The 17,982-nt window shown below is 38.7% G+C and overlaps 1 pseudogene; it reads right to left on the minus strand.

The window, feature by feature from the left end:
- On the minus strand, positions 1–3,272 carry LOC124229122 (olfactory receptor 5D13-like; annotated as a pseudogene).
- Between the last annotated feature and the right edge of the window lie 14,710 nt (positions 3,273–17,982).

A 17,982-nucleotide genomic window follows, 5' to 3' on the forward strand; every position in this document is an offset into this window, starting at 1 on the left:
TTACATTTTATCACAGAAAAATTTAGTATTGACTAACTTGTGGGCTGTATCTTTCACATCTTTGTTCCTGAGGCTGTAGATCAGCGGGTTCAGCATGGGGATGACCACTGTGTAAAAGACAGAGGCTACCTTGACCATGAGCCATGAACTTTTGGAGTTAGGAACACAGTAGAGAAAAAGGAGGCTCCCGTGGAAAATGGTAATGTCTGTCAGGTGGGAGGCACATGTGGAGAAGGTTTTGCAGCTCCCCTCAGTTGAAGGCATCTTTATGTCACTGATAAAAATGAAAGCATAGGAAGTAAGAATGATCATCAGGCTACTTATTTTATCGAATGTGCCAGAGACTAACATGGTCTTCTGGTTAATGTGTGGATCAGAGCAGGAAACAGCTACAATAACGTTCTGCTCACAGCGAAAGTTATTTATGAAGTTATTATCACAAAAGGATAAAGTCAACAAAAAAGTATGTGAAGAACAGGCTATACCCCAAGAATATGATGTACCCACCAAGAAGGAACAAAGCTTCTGGGACATTACAACTGTGCAGAGAAGAGGGTTACAAACTGCCACAAACTGGTCATATGCCATCCCTGCCAACATGAATGTTTCTGTCACTACAAATATGCATGCAAATAAGAATTGCATGATGCATCCTGTGAAGGAGATGGTTCTGTCTTCCACAACCAAGTTTTCTACTAGTTTGGGTGTAACTATGGTAGAGTAAAACAAGTCAGCAAAGGATAAGTGGCTGAGAAAAAATACATGGAGGAGTGAAGTTTGGGATTGATCTTGATAATCACAATCATGCCCAGATTCCCCAGCACAGTGACTGTGTAGATGGTTAAGAATAACAGGAACAGAGACACCTGGAGTCCTGGATATTCTGAGAAGCCCAAGAGAATGAAAGTGACTTCCACACTCTGGTTTTCTTGTTTCCCGTGGACAAAATAGGAAAGCTGATTCAGAGAAATGAGAAGCAAATTTTGGATAAAGCAGATTAAAATGAGGAAATGTTGAGAGACTTTGTAATACTGTAAACGATGTGGGAAACTCTCAGTTTCAATTCTCACATTATTTAAATGGCAAAATTTACTAGTATCACAATTTTAGAGTGAGTGTGAGATCTGTGCAAATGCAATAAAAAAGAAAGTGGTTGAGAGAGGAAGGACTAAAATAAAGTTGGCTCTGCTATATTTCAAATGATCAGACCCTGTATCCTCAGAGGCTGTTAGCATCATGACAAAGAAGAGTCTAGCTTTTTGCATGAATCTGAGTTTAGTCAAAAGGCTTGTCTTGGAAAAAAATACATATCATAAGTTTCAACAATTTCTTCCCTGACAGCTTGTTTAACTATGAGACCTGAGAAGTCAAGAGAAAATTAATGACCCAGGAAAATGGTCATATTACAAATTTGTTTTTTTGTTACTATTGTTGCTATAACTATTTATAAATTTCCCTTTCCAGTGACCTTCTTACACTCAGTCACACATTTTTTTCCAATTTTTTAAATAATTCCTTCAGAAGAATAATGCACTTGATCAATCACATTTACCTAATTATCACAAATTATAAAAATCTGTGACCCTTTTTTGGTGTGTTTTAATATCAAGTATTTAGATAGATTTGTGGTAGAAATAAAATTAAGTAGAAATAAAATTAAATTAAGTGTAATATGTCCAGACCATCTTTATTATGCTGGAGACCTTTCTACAATATCATTATCTGATGGTCATTTTAGTGTACCTCAAAACCTCCAAAGATGGGCCATTGCTCCCTGAGGTATTACAGTGAGGTTTTTATTTGGTTAAGGGTTTTATTTAATTGAATTGGTTTCAATAGACATAAAGATAATTCTGCCAATGCCCTGTTTTCTTAATTTCTTGATCTCTTCCAATAATTTTACCTACACATTATAATCATGATTATAAGACCTCAAAAATGCCAATTTCATCCACATTTGTAACATAATATGTTTTGTACTCATATTTTATCATTTACTTATATTTTATCACTTACTTTTTTAACATTTTGTGTTCCACAGTAAAATATTCATGAAAGCAAAGATGGGGCACTAGAACAGAGTAATTACTCAAAACACTTATCGAAAGCATGAATACATAAGCATATGAATGAGTGAAATCTAGGTATATAATATACATGAATTGGGTAAAAGCTTGTAATAACACTAAAGAAGTTAGACTTGCCTATAAAATCAGCACCACACTGTAAACTCACAATATAGTGAGACACATCTTGAGCCCTGCAAAACAAGTAGTCAGACTGAAAACCCATGGGACCTAAGTTTCCTGAATTAGCATAAAGTAAAGATAATTATGGGAGGGAAATGCACTGAATTCTTCTTAAAAAATGTCCTGTGTGTTCCTCCAAAATGGTTAATACTGCTTTCTTCTGCAATTATAATCAGTTTTTCTCAAAGCCATTTCCTGACTGCTTGCTGTAAACTGAAATGGCACTAGGCGTAAAGGGAAGGCCATTCTACAAAGAATTCTGTAAAAATTCTATGTCTTATTAGGAGCTGAAATTAAACATGCTATGGTTTTCACTCGGTTGTTATGACTTTACCTCCAAGACCATATACAGCACTTAAAGGTTTCCTGCAGAAATATAAAGATATCACATATCTCTCCTCTTTTTCTTCTTCAATTGCTCCTTAAATTCCTTTGATTTGATACCTGTGATTTAATATTTCACCACATTTGTTATTATTTCCTAAAAGTATTTTTCAGGGGCCAGCCCAGTAGCACAGCAGATAAGTTCTCACATTCTGTTTAAGCTTCCCAGGGTTCACTGGTTCGGATCCTGGGTGTGGACATGGCACCACTTGGCAAGCCATGCTGTGGTAGGCATCCCACTTATAAAGTAGAGGGAAACGGGCACGGATGTGAGCTCAGGGCCAGTCTTCCTCAGTAAAAAGAGGAGGATTGGCAACAGAAGTTAGCTCAGGGCTAATCTTCCTCCATATATATATATATAAAGTATTCTTCAATTTAACATAAAACTCATTCAGTGCAAATTCCATAACAGAATATATTCTTTCCAAAATCTGTATTCGTCTCCTATGGCTATTGTAACAAAGTCTGAGCAGCCTAGAATTGAATTGGAATACATAGTCATGAAAGAGAAATAAAATTTCGATACATATTCAGCTCATTCTCACCCACACATCTTTTCCACACATTTAGCTTTTCACTCCACCTCTTGCACTCTGTACTTGCAACGACAGACTTGGGGTTAAGTTCACAGTCTCCCATTTAGCCGCAGGAATTGTCAACCTTGTCAAGCTGACTGAGAGCAAAATGTGCTGTGTACACTCTTTCTCTCCTTTCTGGTGCCATCCATCATGACTATCTCACTGCATATCCACTGTGTAGCCAGCAGTATAATAGGCATTTTAGAAACTACAATATTGTAAAATATGGGCTTTATCCCCAATTTTTTTTCTTATTAGTATTATTCTGGGGAGTAATGTATATAATTGCAAATGATGCATTGCTGATGTGGATTAAGGCTGCCCCAGCTAGAGAAGCCCAAGGTGACCTGGCCTACTTGCCAAACAATATGACCCAGTGGACTTTTTTTATGGTATGAATTAGGGCCGCCCCAGGGAGAGAAGCCCAGGGCATCCTCACCTACATGCCGATCTATATGGCCAGTTTCGTATCTAAAGTTATATGACCGCACAATAACCAGACCCCATCTGCAGTGAAATCATTTAATGACTTTTTACATCATATTTTCTTTTCTCCAGTAAAAATAAGTCACGTACCCATGCCTTATAAAATTAGCCCTAACCCTCAACTCGGGGCAGCAACAGGAGCTCTGACCGCCCGTGGGTCCTGTCCCCATGCACCAGCTCTGCCTGCCCATGGGTCCTGTCCCCATGCCAGCGGGGGCAGCAGCAGCTGCTCTGACTGCCCATGGGCCCTGTATCCATGCCAGCGGGGGCAGCAGAAGCGGCGGCAGCAGAAGCTCTGACTGTCCATGGGTCCTGTCCCCATGCTATTCCACACTATTCTCTAAATAAAAGAGCACTACTGCCACATCTTAAGAGTCTAAGAAATCTTTCTTTTGACCCTCGGCTCACCGACCCCACATCATTTCTGGTGGCCCGTACAGGGACTTGCTTCATCGGCTTGTGAGCTCGAGTTCTGGTAAGTGCCCTTTTCTTCCTTGTGCCTTTCTCTTTTTCAAGGATGGATCTAAACTCACTTCTCCATCAGGAACTTTCTTGGATGGCTCTATGAATCCACGTTTGCTGCCCATGGCCACTCTATGGGGCAAACTGTGGCATTCAGCTTGAAGAGAATCAGTACCTTAAGCCTCAGGGTGATGAAGAATGAATTAATCCATTCCTTCCTGACTCTATCTCTAATAGACACATTTTACATGGGCACGGGTCGGCCACTTAAGTCATTAGGACGGTCGCCAATCTCCAAGACTCCTGTGGAGCGTTTCTTTTCCTAAGGCTGGATTGGGATCCCTCCCTCTGGCACCTGACCACGCTCTGAACTGCGAGGAAAGTCCCACTCGGGACTCCAGTTCAAGGAAAGTACCAAACTCTAACCTTCGGTGGAGTATGGGAACCCCTTCTTGGGAGAATGGCTCCAGGATGCAATTGGGTAGAATGTCCCCCAGACTGGCGGAAAATTCCTCACTGTTTTTCTCTATCCTTTATCCTGGGGACTATTCACCAGGCACCTATTACTGCCAGGCATAATAGGGAAGATGTTCAAGGGATGCCCCCATCATCCCTTGCTACAGGAACTCTATTGGGGGGATTTTCAAGGTAATGGCTCCCTTTCCCTGGGACCATTCACCAGGCACCTATTCCTGCCAGGCAGAATAGGGAAGATGTTCAAGGGATGCCCCCATCATCCCTTGCTACAAAAGCCCAATGGGGGGATTTTCAAGGTAATGGCTCCTTTTCTTTCTCCTTTTCTCTCGGGGACCATTCACCAGGCCTATGCTGCCAGGCAGAATAGGCACCAGGCACCTGTTACTGCCAGGCATAACAGGGAAGGTATACAAGGGATGCAATGCCGGGAGACACCCCCATCACCCCTTGCTATAGGAACCCCACAGTAGGAACAACGGGTAGGACGCTGCCCTCGGTTCAGGGGGGATTTTTCACGGTAATGGACCCGTTTCTTTTGTCTCTCTTGGAGTTACAATGGCCATTTTCATCTCCTTTTGAGCTTTGCGACTGGGAAACAAAGAAATCTTTAAAGAGTCAAAGGCTCCACCCCTGGGAGCCCCAACTTTGGGTTTCTGGGCCTGATCACCCCATCAACCCTAAGTGGGGGTGCCCTCTCTTGACAGTTGACTCATTGAGTATTTTAGTCACCTACTGAGTCAGTTATGAGGGTAGGAGACCTGTGATTTATTCTGTTAACTGTCATGCTAGCGTAGTGTGCCCCAGCATGGGAACTGTTGTGTGACTCTTATCTTGATAACCCTCTGGAAGAGGCCATGAGGGTGAGGTCTGATCTCTTCTTTTCCTTTCTTTGTCTGTTTTGCTCATCATCTTTTCTGTTGTCACCAAGTCGAGGTTAAGTTCAGGCTAGACCTGAGCAGAACCTTGACCTTCTGTAAAATTGGCAAAATAAGCCTTTTGCCAGGGATTTAACTCTCCAACCTGGCTCTGAGAGCCCCAGCCTCCAGCCAGTTCCAGGCCTTTGCCTCCTGCTTCCCTACCTCAACTTTGCTGGCTCAGAGACAAAGTGCCCAGGCTGAGCAGGACTTGACTAAATCTTATAACTATGTCAACACCCGCAATCGGCCTCTGCATACCCGCAATCGGCCTCTGCACCCTTTCTCCAGCTGCTGTCAGTCAGACACTGGCTTTACCGCCACGGGGAAGGCTCCTAGGCATCCCCAGAGACCCACCCTGTGGATGCGTTCTAACTCCATCTGGGAGAAAATTTGAGGGGTTTCTCTGTGCCTTTGTGATGCAGTTGGACAGGTAGATCAACCTGGAATGTAATTTGAGTTACAATCCAGTTTCTGGGAAATCAAGAGCAACTGTCTTTAGAAAATCCTTGCAAGACTGGAAATACAGCTCTAGAGGCAGTTCAGATTCCACCTAGTTCCTTTATCACAAAAAGGATTATCATCTCCCCTCTCCAGGAACTACTATCTAGCCCATCACTAATTCCTAAGACTGATGGAAAAAAAAAAAGAAAGAAAGAAAGAAAGAGGAGGGGAGAGGAAAAAAACAGCCATAAGCATGCGCTTGCCAAAAATCTAGCATCTTGAGTGTCTCCTCCACAAATATTGGTAAAAAAACCAATAGCTGTGCAGTCTCTGTGTACGTATGTCTTATGTATGTTATATGTGTGACATTTTTACCTCCGGATGGTATGGCCAAATTAAGAGCTCAGTTTAATTGGCTTAAAGTAAGCGCTTACATAAATTCTAAATGTAGTAGAAATTAATCCAATGTCTTTCAAGTTAACTTGATGTGAATTAACCTTTGGTAAATGAAAGCTTGTTTAAGTTTGTTGGTTTGATTGAAAATAGTCTTCTTGTCAGAGTTGTCAGTATTTGCATATGATGCAGGCATGCAGCCTGGGTTTACTAGTCAAATAAGTTCACATTGTCTGTTAAATTCGTCAGCAAAATAATAGCTTTAAATGATGACCAGTTTTGTCTAATGTCTCATGAAGTTTTTGTGGGTACAATAACTGTTTTATGGTCTGTATACTTGAAAAAAAAAAAACACCTTCCAGATTGTTTTGATAACAATCTTGAGTTTTGCCAAGTTAAGTTAAATGATAAAAATCTGAGCATCTGGGTCATTTTTGGATTGGATAGCACACAAGCATTACAGCTAAACTTATCTAAGTTATCTACTTTTGGCTTCTTATTGCAGAGAGGCTAAAAGTCTTTGGGTCTGTTATTGTAAAGCAGCGTGTTTCTAGAAATTATGAAGGGTTTAGAATGCTGGTATAAAAGACAATTCGTAATTGCTTACCTTTTTAGTGTTTACTATGGTCTATTAAGGATTAAAAGTTCTTATTAACCTATATAATTAAAGCTACTGGAAATTAATAAGGAAAACAGCTCTGTATTCAAGGAAAGTTAAAATGTATGCTTTCAGTAAAGAGGGTATAAAGAATGGAAGTATTTTTGTTTGATGGGTTAAAAAAGAAAAGTTTGTCCTAAAGTACTAGAAAGGAAAAAAGACAGACTTTGGGACAAATTCTGAAGGCAAAAAGAAAGTTGTAGAAGGTTTGTGAAGAAGTTCTGAAAGGAGTTTTATGCCTGGCCAAGTAGACTAAGATTAGAGTAAATCCAATTAAGTGAATGAGTTTTAATGTTAAAAATAAGCTGGTACAGAAATTAAAATTTGGTTTTCTCTCAAAGTATAATTTTTTTGAACTTTTGGCCTGCTCTAACTCTACCTAAAAGACAGAAAATCTATGTTTTGTTAAAATAATTTCCTATATTCAGAAAGAAAGAGGTCTCTTCTAAAATTTTTTGACGGTGTTGTTTGCTCTTGACTGTCTCTGTTGTCACTTTGAATGGATGCCTGAGCATCGTTTAACAGTGAGCGTTGTTTCCTATTTGAACAAGCATTTTAAAAACTTTTGATATTTTTGACAAGCTTCTCCCTCAAAAATATTCAAATCCTGAATGAAGGCTTTCTTTTGACCTGGTAGATGGAAGAGGAATTTCTCTGAGGATTTTCAGAGGGCCCTGAGACTTCTCAAAGAAATTTGCTCTCTTCCTATAAGGAGGAAAATACTAAATTAATTAGGTTTATTTGGTTTATTAAATTACCTGGGAAGCATTGTCAAATAAGCAATGATAAACTTTCTTATGTGGTATTACGTGGTTGAATGTTATTAATATACGTGTCTTAACATTATATAGCATTCCTAAAATTCTAATCTGTTCTGGTTATCAGTCATAATTCCAATTATTACGTTAAAGTGTTATATGTCACAGAAATAGCCAAGTTTCTTTGTCAATTGCCCTTTTGAGTCTTTTGTCCATTTGCAGATAGTTGCTGTTTTACCCTGATGCTTTTTGCTTTTGCAAATATGTTTCATCTCCAGAGAAATTCCTGGAAAGGATTCTGACACAAGGGTTCTAAACTACAGGTTTCTGATAAACTTTCAGATTGTAAAACTGAACTGGGTAAGAAATTACAGAATTCTAACAGAAACTAAGCTCCTAGATCTGCTAACAGAAGATTAAGCTCTTAGATTATACAGGACTGTGTGAACTGATGAGGATGATTATAATTTTTTATGACTTCTGTTTGAAATATTGCTGAGTTTTGATGTTTTGTTTTGTTTTCTCATGTTTAAGGAAATCATTCTTTCTTTTCTCTTATGCTAACTATGACTTACAGCAATTTAGTGAAATACATCTTTATGAGCAAAACTGAAACATTTGTCTTTTTCTCCCGACCTAATCCCTCCAGAATTTGGAAACTCTTTGTGAGTACGGTTATTTCGTGGCAATATAGTTATTTGCATAAGTTCAATAGGAACCTATTCTCCTTATAACAGGACACATTGGTTATCTTACCAAGGCTTTGACTGGAATGTCATATTTGAAACATACAGGCTCAGATACAGCAACACAGCTTTTCAGGAACAAAGATTGGACTTTCTGGAACTAAAGCCACTTGGAAATATGGGCCTGGTACCTTGTTTACAGAGATTCTGGCAATCTTATCTGGTAAGTAAGGAAGCTTGTTTGTCTGGCAGGTGCAAGGAACCTCAAAATGTTTTGGGGGACCTCGAGAAGAGAGGAGTCCACCCAAATCTGGAGGTACTGCAGGCAAAATCTGATGGCAAGTCCTTGGCTTGGCTTTTCTGGCCTCAAGAGGCCTTTACAGTTCAATCTGAGATTCCTCATAAAAAAAAAATTCCAGCAAAGCAGATTTAAAAAAGCCTGTATAATCAACTGGTATTCTTGCTGCACTTATGTAAATAATTGGCAGACCAGTTAATCTTAATTTGGCTATCTTTTATAAAAATGAGGGTGATTTTAGAGAGAAAAAATTATGTTTCAGTAGAAGGTATAGTACACATTCATGGATATTAGATTCTACCTCTTCTCTTCTGCAAGATTCATCTGTTACTAATCATAATGTTTCCTTGTGGCCATCCATCTCTGATACCTGGGAGTTCCCTGGCCACAAGCAAACCTTTTCCTTCAACACTACTGCCCAAATACTAACTAGATTTGCCTTGTCACAGGTGGATCATAAACGACAAGTTCCAAAGGTAAAGTCCCCAACTTATTGATACACACAGGATAGACTATATCAAATTTGGGACGAATATATTTGGCTCACTCCTGCTAGTGATCAACTCAGTAAAAGTCCACTCTATGTTGGGAGCAAACCAATCATACCTGTGATACATGGCCTAATAGCACCTGACCTATGGGAAAATTCCCTGTCATATGTGTTCTCATATCATAACCTTAAAAAATACTGATTGGTTTGAGACTGACTGGGATAGTCGGCCCAGCACGCGTTGGTTAGCCCCTAATGGCACTCAGTGGCTATGTGGCTCCAACTTATGGCCTTGGCTGCCACCTGGATGGATTGGATGATGCACTCTAGGCTTTGTCTGGATGCAAGGTAGAACTACATTTACTATATCTCCTCCTGCTAACCTACCCAACCTGCAACAGCACTGGACCTGCTCTGTCTTCCGCTGGTATGACCACGTTGCCTCAATTTTCCTTCCCCAGTTAGGAATCGAAAGTGTCATCTGGCCCGTGGAAGCTCTAAACAAATTTACTATGAAAGCATTAAAATGATACGCAACATAGCCTTTTGCTGCTTGATTTAGAAGTGTCCCAAATGCGTAAGGCAGTCCTCCAAAACCGAATGGCACTGGATGTCTTGACAGCAGCACAGGGGGGGACTCGTGCCATTATAAAAACTGAATGTTATGTTTATATTCCTGACTACCATCAAAATATCTCTGGCTTCCTATGTGATATGAACCACCAAATTAAGTTCATGTCTGACCCTACCCTATCTCTAAACGATTGGTTTAACTCCTGGTCAGGACCAGGTTTCTAGACTTCTACCCAAACCTTATTCATTGGGTTAATCATATTGCTAGTATTTCCTATTATAATTTGTTGTCTGTTTCATTGTTTGTCTTCCGCATGTCAACAAAGTTTCACCCCCTGGACAACCTCTCGTCAAATGATTCTCTCGTCTCCAGAGGATCTGTACACCTTGTCAGGCTTGGACTCCACGGGTGCAGTCTTCCGGTCCACTGAACTTCCTACCTATACCTATGGCCCCATTTAGGGACAGCTCTACGACCTTGTACAGCCAGAAGTAGTTACAGAAGACTGACCGTCGTCCATATCCCCAAAAGATTTTGGGGCCAAATGGGTTCAGGGGGGCGTTATGATGTGGATTAAGGCTGCCCCAGCTAGAGATGCGCAAGGTGACCTGGACTACGTGCCAAACTATACGACCCAGTGGACTTTTTTTATGGTATGAATTAGGACCGCCCCAGGGAGAGAAGCCCAGGGCATCCTCACCTACATGCCGATCTATATGGCCAGTTTCGTATCTAAAGTTATATGACCGCACAATAACCAGACCCCATCTGCAGTGAAATCATTTAATGACTTTTTACATCATATTTTCTTTTCTCCAGTAAAAATAAGTCACGTACCCATGCCTTATAAAATTAGCCCTAACCCTCAACTCGGGGCAGCAACAGGAGCTCTGACCGCCCGTGGGTCCTGTCCCCATGCACCAGCTCTGCCTGCCCATGGGCCCTGTCCCCATGCCAGCGGGGGCAGCAGAAGCGGCGGCAGCAGAAGCTCTGACTGCCCATGGGTCCTGTCCCCATGCTATTCCACACTATTCTCTAAATAAAAGAGCACTACTGCCAGATCTTAAGAGTCTAAGAAATCTTTCTTTTGACCCTCGGCTCACCGACCCCGCATCATTTCTACATATAATTCTTGTTTGTTATTAAAAATAAAGTTTGCATGTATCAAGAGAAGGGAAAGAATACTGCGATCAATAAAAATTGAAAATATTTCCTAGTGATATGTCAGTCAATAATAGTAAATGTGATGAAAGATAAGGAATCATATTTTCTAGTTAGTTGAACTAAATAGGTATCACAGCAGTTTGTTACACAGATATTTGCCTGCAGCAAAGATTATTGGATTATCTTCCTTTTAAAGTTAAATAAAATAAGGATTGAATCAACTCACCTGAGTGCAGAAGAACCTGACTTATTCATTTAGTGAAGCTTCCTTACTAAGATTAATAGACTCCAGGCAAGTTCCTGTTGAGAATTCAATTTTTATTATTTTTTAATATTATAACAAACTTGAAAAAGTAGTAATAGGAGTCTACCGTATATTGCAATCAATATTCCAGGGAAGTGACTTTTTCCTCTAATCTGTAAAAAATAAACTCAGAGATGACAGAGAGAAAAGGAGACCAAAAAACTGAATCATAACAGTAAACTATGTCACAGTGATATGCCACCAAGACCTTAAGGATGTTAACCTTGCAGAATATCACTGAAGTCTTGCCTTGGAGGCTACAAATAGAGCAATTAGATGAGGTGATGACCCATGTGATATTTTGTTTGTATATAATTCCTTCTAAAGCTTAGGGGATGATTTCATCATGAACTCTAACCCATTGATCTTTTAAAAATGTTGAACCAAACAATATATTTTGTTTCTAAATACCCATAAAGTACAGACATGTAGAAAAGAAAAATCAGCTCCTGGGCAACAATCCAGAAACAATTACTCTTAATCTTTGTTGTACTTCTGGTTTTCCTCTCTATATGGATATATAGTCATCCGTGTGTATCTGGATATAAACTTATATTCTAAGTATTGTAGTATAGATATAGTGTTTATTATCCTTTCTTTAATTTAGCTTTGTATTATAGCTTCATTTTCTGTGAAAATCCTGGGCCAACTGGGTGGCACAGTGGTTAAAGTGCTCACGCTCTGCTTCTCAGCGGCCCGGGGTTCGCCGGTTCAGATCCCGGGTGTGGAATGGCACCTCTTGGCAAAAGCCATGCTGTGGTAGGTGTCCCACATATAAAGTAGAGGAAGATGGGCACGGCTGTTAGCTCAGGGCTGGGCTTCCTCAGCAAAAAGAGGAGGACTGCCAGTAGTTAGCTCAGGGCTAATCTTCCTCCAAAAAAAAAAAGAAAGAAAGAAAGAAAGAAAATGTATGGTATTATTTTATTTCAAGTTGGATTTTCCAATAAAATAAAAGAAAGTACCATAGGCCTTCAGAAAATGCTCACTACAGTAGTCTCTAATTAGTGGAGTTAGAGAGAATCCACTACTGCAGCAGAAAGCTATGTTCTTTGTCTATTTGTGCTTCCTAATACAGGGACAGCACAGATTCATAAGTTAGAATTGCCAATAGAAGGTTGGTGCCCAGAGTCGGCAGAGCAGAGTAACACTTGCACCTTGGATGTCTGTGCCAGGGGTTATGTCATGGACTTTTAATATTCATTGATTTAAGTATATTAAAGTGTACCACATTCATAGTAACAGTTACAAGATTCCATTTCATTTTTAATTGGAAAATGTTACCAATACCAATATTATGCTCCTGTCAAAGACTATTTTAAAATAAATTCATTAAAATAAGGCAAGTTTTTAGTGTTCTCACTTCTTTTTGCTTTTTGAGATAGTATGAAGCTCAGTGTCTGCACTGGTGTTCCATACTTGTCATATCATGCATGATAAGGTTAGCATAATTAACACAGAGTAGAAATGTCATGATCCATCATAAATTTACCTAATCTACTCCATTATAATACCAGTACTTGTAAATACATACACATACCACACACACAGTACAGGTTTTCATGGTGATTTGCATTTCAGATAAATAATTGAAACTAGGAGGTAAGGAAGAAAAGAAGTAAGTTACAAAACAAATGGAAAAAATCAAGGCTGTAAAATTGAATTAGAAGAAGCTACACAGAGGAGGAAAAATTGGAAGGGTTTGTGTGGTTCGAAAGTACTTTTAGTCAAATTAAAACTGGAAAAATGAAGTAAGAGTTTTAAAATTTCTTGGCTATCATATCCTTCCAACGGATAATTTTGAAGTGACCACCAGCCCTCAAAAGCAATTCATCTAAAGGAGAAAGTTATTAATTCTAGTTATACTTTCACTTTAGAAACAAGTAGTATCTGATGTGTCCCAGGTTTTTCTGTCTCACAAAAATAGAACAAAGTTATATATTTCCATTGTAAACATACAGATAAAAAAATCTAAAGGTCAGGGAAATAAACAAATTCCTTGAGGTTGTTTTGCTAAGTACCAGAAGCAAGGTAAACCACTTCTGCATGTGTCCCAAATCTGTAGCAAATGCCTCTATCCTACATTATACCCTATTTCAAACATCTTTGTAAATGGCTAAAAGCACAGGAAACATTGAAAAGTTGATGCAGTAATCATAAAATGCACTTATTTTAGCTTCAAGGGAGGTGGGAGACTATAAAGAATAAGAATATGACCTTTAGAGTCAGACTTGATGAATACAAATGCTGGCTTTAACACTTTTTTTAACAGCTTTATTGAGATATTTTTTGACATACAAAAATTGTATATAGTATACACAACTTGATGTTTTGAGAGAGAGAGAGATATATATAATGTGAAAAGATCACCACAATTAAACTAACATATCCATTGTCTCCGTCACATAATTACCATTGTGTGTGTGTGTGTGTGATGAGATTAATTTAAGATCTATCCTCTTTGCAGTTTCAAGTGTACAATATGGTATTATTAATTATAGTCACTATGCTATATAGCAAATTTCTGGAACTTATTCATTCTACATAACTGAAACCTGATCCTTTGACCAACATCTTTCCATTTCCCACAACCTGGCCCCAGGTAACCTCCATTCTACTCTCTGCTTCTGTACATTGAAGTGATGGGGAGACAGAGAGAGAAAGAGAGACTGCACCTGGGATTCTGCTTTTATTGGAATGGAGGGTGGGAGTCTAGGGTTCTGTAGCTCACTCTTCATTGGCAAATTTAAAACATAAGAGCAGGAATTTAAAGCATGAAAAGAGAGAAAAAAGAAAAGACAGAATAACAAGAGGCCCAAATGGCCAGTTATCTAAATCAACCAGGGCTTCTAAAACAGAGGAGCTTCATGATGTAGGGTGTGGGCGTGCATCCTGGCTCTTTATTTGGTCCTGTAGCTGGCAATGTGTTTATTGGAGGTAGCTTTCATTGAAGTGGATGCCTCTTTGAAATGGATGCCTGGGCAATCAAAGCTTAAGTCAAGCACCTCCACAACAAAAAGGAAAGCCAGCTGTCAGGGCTTACTAGACACACACACACACCATATTTCTTTATCCATTCATCTTTTGACAGAGAATTACGTTGTTTCATATCTTGGCTAATTTGACAAATGCTGCAAAGAAGATGGAACTGCAGAAATCTCTTCAAGATCCTGTTTTAATTTCTGTTGGGTATGTACCCAGAAGTGGGATTACTACATCACGTGGTAGTTCAGTATTTAATTTTTTGAGGAACCTCCATACTATTTTCTATAGTGATTGTATCAATTTACATCCCTATCAACAATGCACCAGGGTTCCCTTTTCTCCAAAGTCTTGTTAGCACTTCTTATCTCTTGTCTTTTTGATGATAGTTATACTAACAGGTATGTGGAGATATCCCATTATTTGTTTATTTTTTTTAAGATTGGCCCTGAGATAATATCTATTGCCAATCATTTTTTCTTCTTCTTCTTCTCCCCAAAGCCCCCAGTGCATAGTTGTATATTCTAGGTCCTTCTAGTTCTCCTATGTTTGAGGCCACGTCAGCATGGCTTGATGAGCTGTGCTAGGACTGCACCCAGGATCCAAAATGGCAAAACCCTGGGCCACCAAAGCAGGACATGCAAACTTAACCACTCAGTCACAGAGCCAGCCCCCTCTGATTATGTTTTTGTTTTGCATTTTCTTGATCATTAACGACTTTGAGCACCTTTTTGTATACCTATTGGCTACTTGTATGTCTTTGGAGAAAATGTATACTCAGTTCTGCCTATTTTTAATTAGATTTTTTTTTGATATTGACTCATATGAATTCTTTATATATTTTGGATATGAAACTGTTATCAGATAGATGGTTTGCAAATATATCCTCCCATTTCATAGGTTTAATTTTCATTTTGTTGACTGTTTCTTTTGTTGTCCAAAAGCTCTTTAGTTTAATATAGTCCCACTTGTTGATTTCTGCTTTTGTTGCTTGTGTTTTGGATGTCATATCCAAAAACTTTTTGCCAAGACTAATGCCAAGGAGTTTTCCCTAGGTTTTCTTCTAGGAGTTTTATGGTTTCAGGTCTTACATTTAAGTCTTTAATACATTTTGAGTTAATTTTTTGGAGTGGTGTAAGATATGTGCCCAATTTCAGTCTTCTGTTTGTGGTTATCCAGTTTCCCTACAAAATTTATTGCGGAACCTATCCATTCTCCATTGAGTTTTGTTGGCTCCTTTGTCAAATATTGGTTGACCATATACTTCAGGGTTTATTTCTGGGCTCTTACTCTGGTCCATTGATGTATGTCTATGTTTATGCTGGGTCTCATACTGTTTAGATTATACTGTAGAGTGTAGTTTGAAATGAGGAAGTGTGATGCCTCCAGCTTTGTTCTAATTTCTCTGAATTGATTTGGCTTTTTACAGTCTTGTGTTTCCATATTTCTTTAGGATTATTTTTGTGAAAAAATGTTATTGGAATTTTGATGGGTACTATATCAAATCTCTTTAGGCAGTATTGATATTTTAACAATTTTTTATTCTTCTGATCCAGGAATACAGAATATCTTTCCATTGTTGGTTTCTTCTTCAATTTCTTCCATCAGAGTCTTTTACTTTACATTGTTCAGATCTTTCCCCTCTTTGGTTAAATTGATACCTAAGTATTTTATTGTTTTTTGTGCTGTTGTGAATGGGAATTTTTTAAAATTTTTTTGTATATTTTGTTTAGTGTACAGAAATTCAACCGAATTTATGTACATTGATTTTTTAATTAGGATTATTATAGTTTACAACCTTGTGAAAGTTCAGTTGTACATTATGGTTAGTCATGTTGTAGGTGCACCACTTCACCCTTTGTGCCTTACCCCATCCCCCCCTTTCCCCTGGTAACCACCAATCAGTTCTCTTTGTCTATATGTTAACTTCCACATATGAGTGGAGTCATACAGAGTTGGTCTTTCTCTATCTGGCTTATTTCACTTTACATAATACTCTCAAGGTCCATCCATGTTGTTGTGAATGGGACGATTTTGTCTTTTTTATGGTTGAGTAGTTTTCCATTGTATATATATACCATATCTTCTTTATCCAATCATCAGTTGCTGGGCACTTAGGTTGCTTCCACGTCTTGGCTGTTGTAAATAATGCTGCAATGAACATTGGGGTTCATGGGACTTTTGGTATTGCTGATTTCAGGTTCTTAGGATAGATGCCCAGTAGTGGGATGGCTGGGTCATAAGGTATTTCTATTTTTAACTTTTTGAGAAATCTCCATATGTTTTCCATAGTGGCTGCACCAGTTTGCATTCCCACCAAAAGTGTATGAGGGCTCCTTTTTCTCCACAACCTCTCCAACATTTGTCACTTTTGGTTTTGGATACTTCCGCCATTCTAACAGGTGTAAGGTGATATGTTAGTGTAGTTTTGATTTGCATTTCCCTGATGATTAGTGATGAGAGCATCTTTTCATGTGTCTATTGGCTATCCTTATATCTTCTTTGGAGAAATGTCTGTTCATGTCCCCTGCCCATTTTTTGATCGGATTGTTTGATTTTTTGTTGGTGAGCTGTGTGTGTTCTTTATATATTATGGAGATTAACCCTTTGTCAGATAAATAACTTGTAAATATTTTTTCCCAATTAGTGGGGTTTTTTTGTTGTTTCAATCCTGTTTTCCCTTGCCTTGAAGAAGCTCTTTAGTCTGATGAAGTCCCATTTGCTTATTCTTTCTATTGTTTCCCTCGTCTGAGGAGTTATGGTGTCTGAAAAGATTCTTTTGAAACTGATGTCAAAGAGTGTACTGCCTATATTCTCTTCTAGAAGACTTATTGTTTCAGGCCTAATCTTTAGGTCTTTGATCCATTTTGAGTTTATTTTTGTGAATGGTGAAAAAGAATGGGCAATTTTCATTCTTTTACATGTGGCTGTCCAGTTTTCCCAGCACCATTTGTTGAAGAGACTTTCTTTTCTCCATTGTAGGCCCTCAGTTCCTTTGTTGAAGACTAGCTGTCCATAGATGTGTGGTTTTATTTCTGGGCTTTCAATTCTGTTCCATTGATCTGTGCACCTGTTTTTGTACCAGTACCATGCTGTTTTGATTACTGTAGCTTTGTAGTATACTTTGAAGTCAGGGATGGTGATCCCTCCAGCTTTGTTCTTCTTTCTCAGGATTGCTTTAGCAATTTGGGGTCTTTTGTTGCCCCATATGAATTTTAGGATTCTTTGTTCAATTTCTGTAAAGAATGTCATTGGGATTCTGATTGGGATAGCATTGACTCTGTAGATTGCTTTAGGTAATATGGACATTTTAACTGTGTTTATTCTTCCAATCCATGTGCATGCAATGTCTTTCCATCTCTTTATGTCGTCATCAATTTCTTTCAATAAAGTCTTGTACTTTTCGTTGTATAGATCCTTCACTTCCTTGGTTAAATTTATCCCAAGGTATTTTTTTTCTTTTTGTTGTGATCCTGAATGGATTGAGTTCTTGAGATCTTTTTCTGTTAGTTCATTGTTAGCGTATAGCAATGCTACTAATTTAGGTATGTTGATTTTATATCCTGCAACTTTGCTGTAGCTGTTGATTATTTCTAATAGTTTTCCCATGGATTCTTTGGGGTTTTCTATATATAAGATCATGTCGTCTGCAAACAGTGAGAGGTTTACTTCTTCGTTGACTAA

This window comes from Equus quagga, chromosome 17 (assembly GCF_021613505.1).
Source record: "Equus quagga isolate Etosha38 chromosome 17, UCLA_HA_Equagga_1.0, whole genome shotgun sequence".
In the NCBI taxonomy this organism is placed as follows: Eukaryota; Metazoa; Chordata; class Mammalia; order Perissodactyla; family Equidae; genus Equus; species Equus quagga.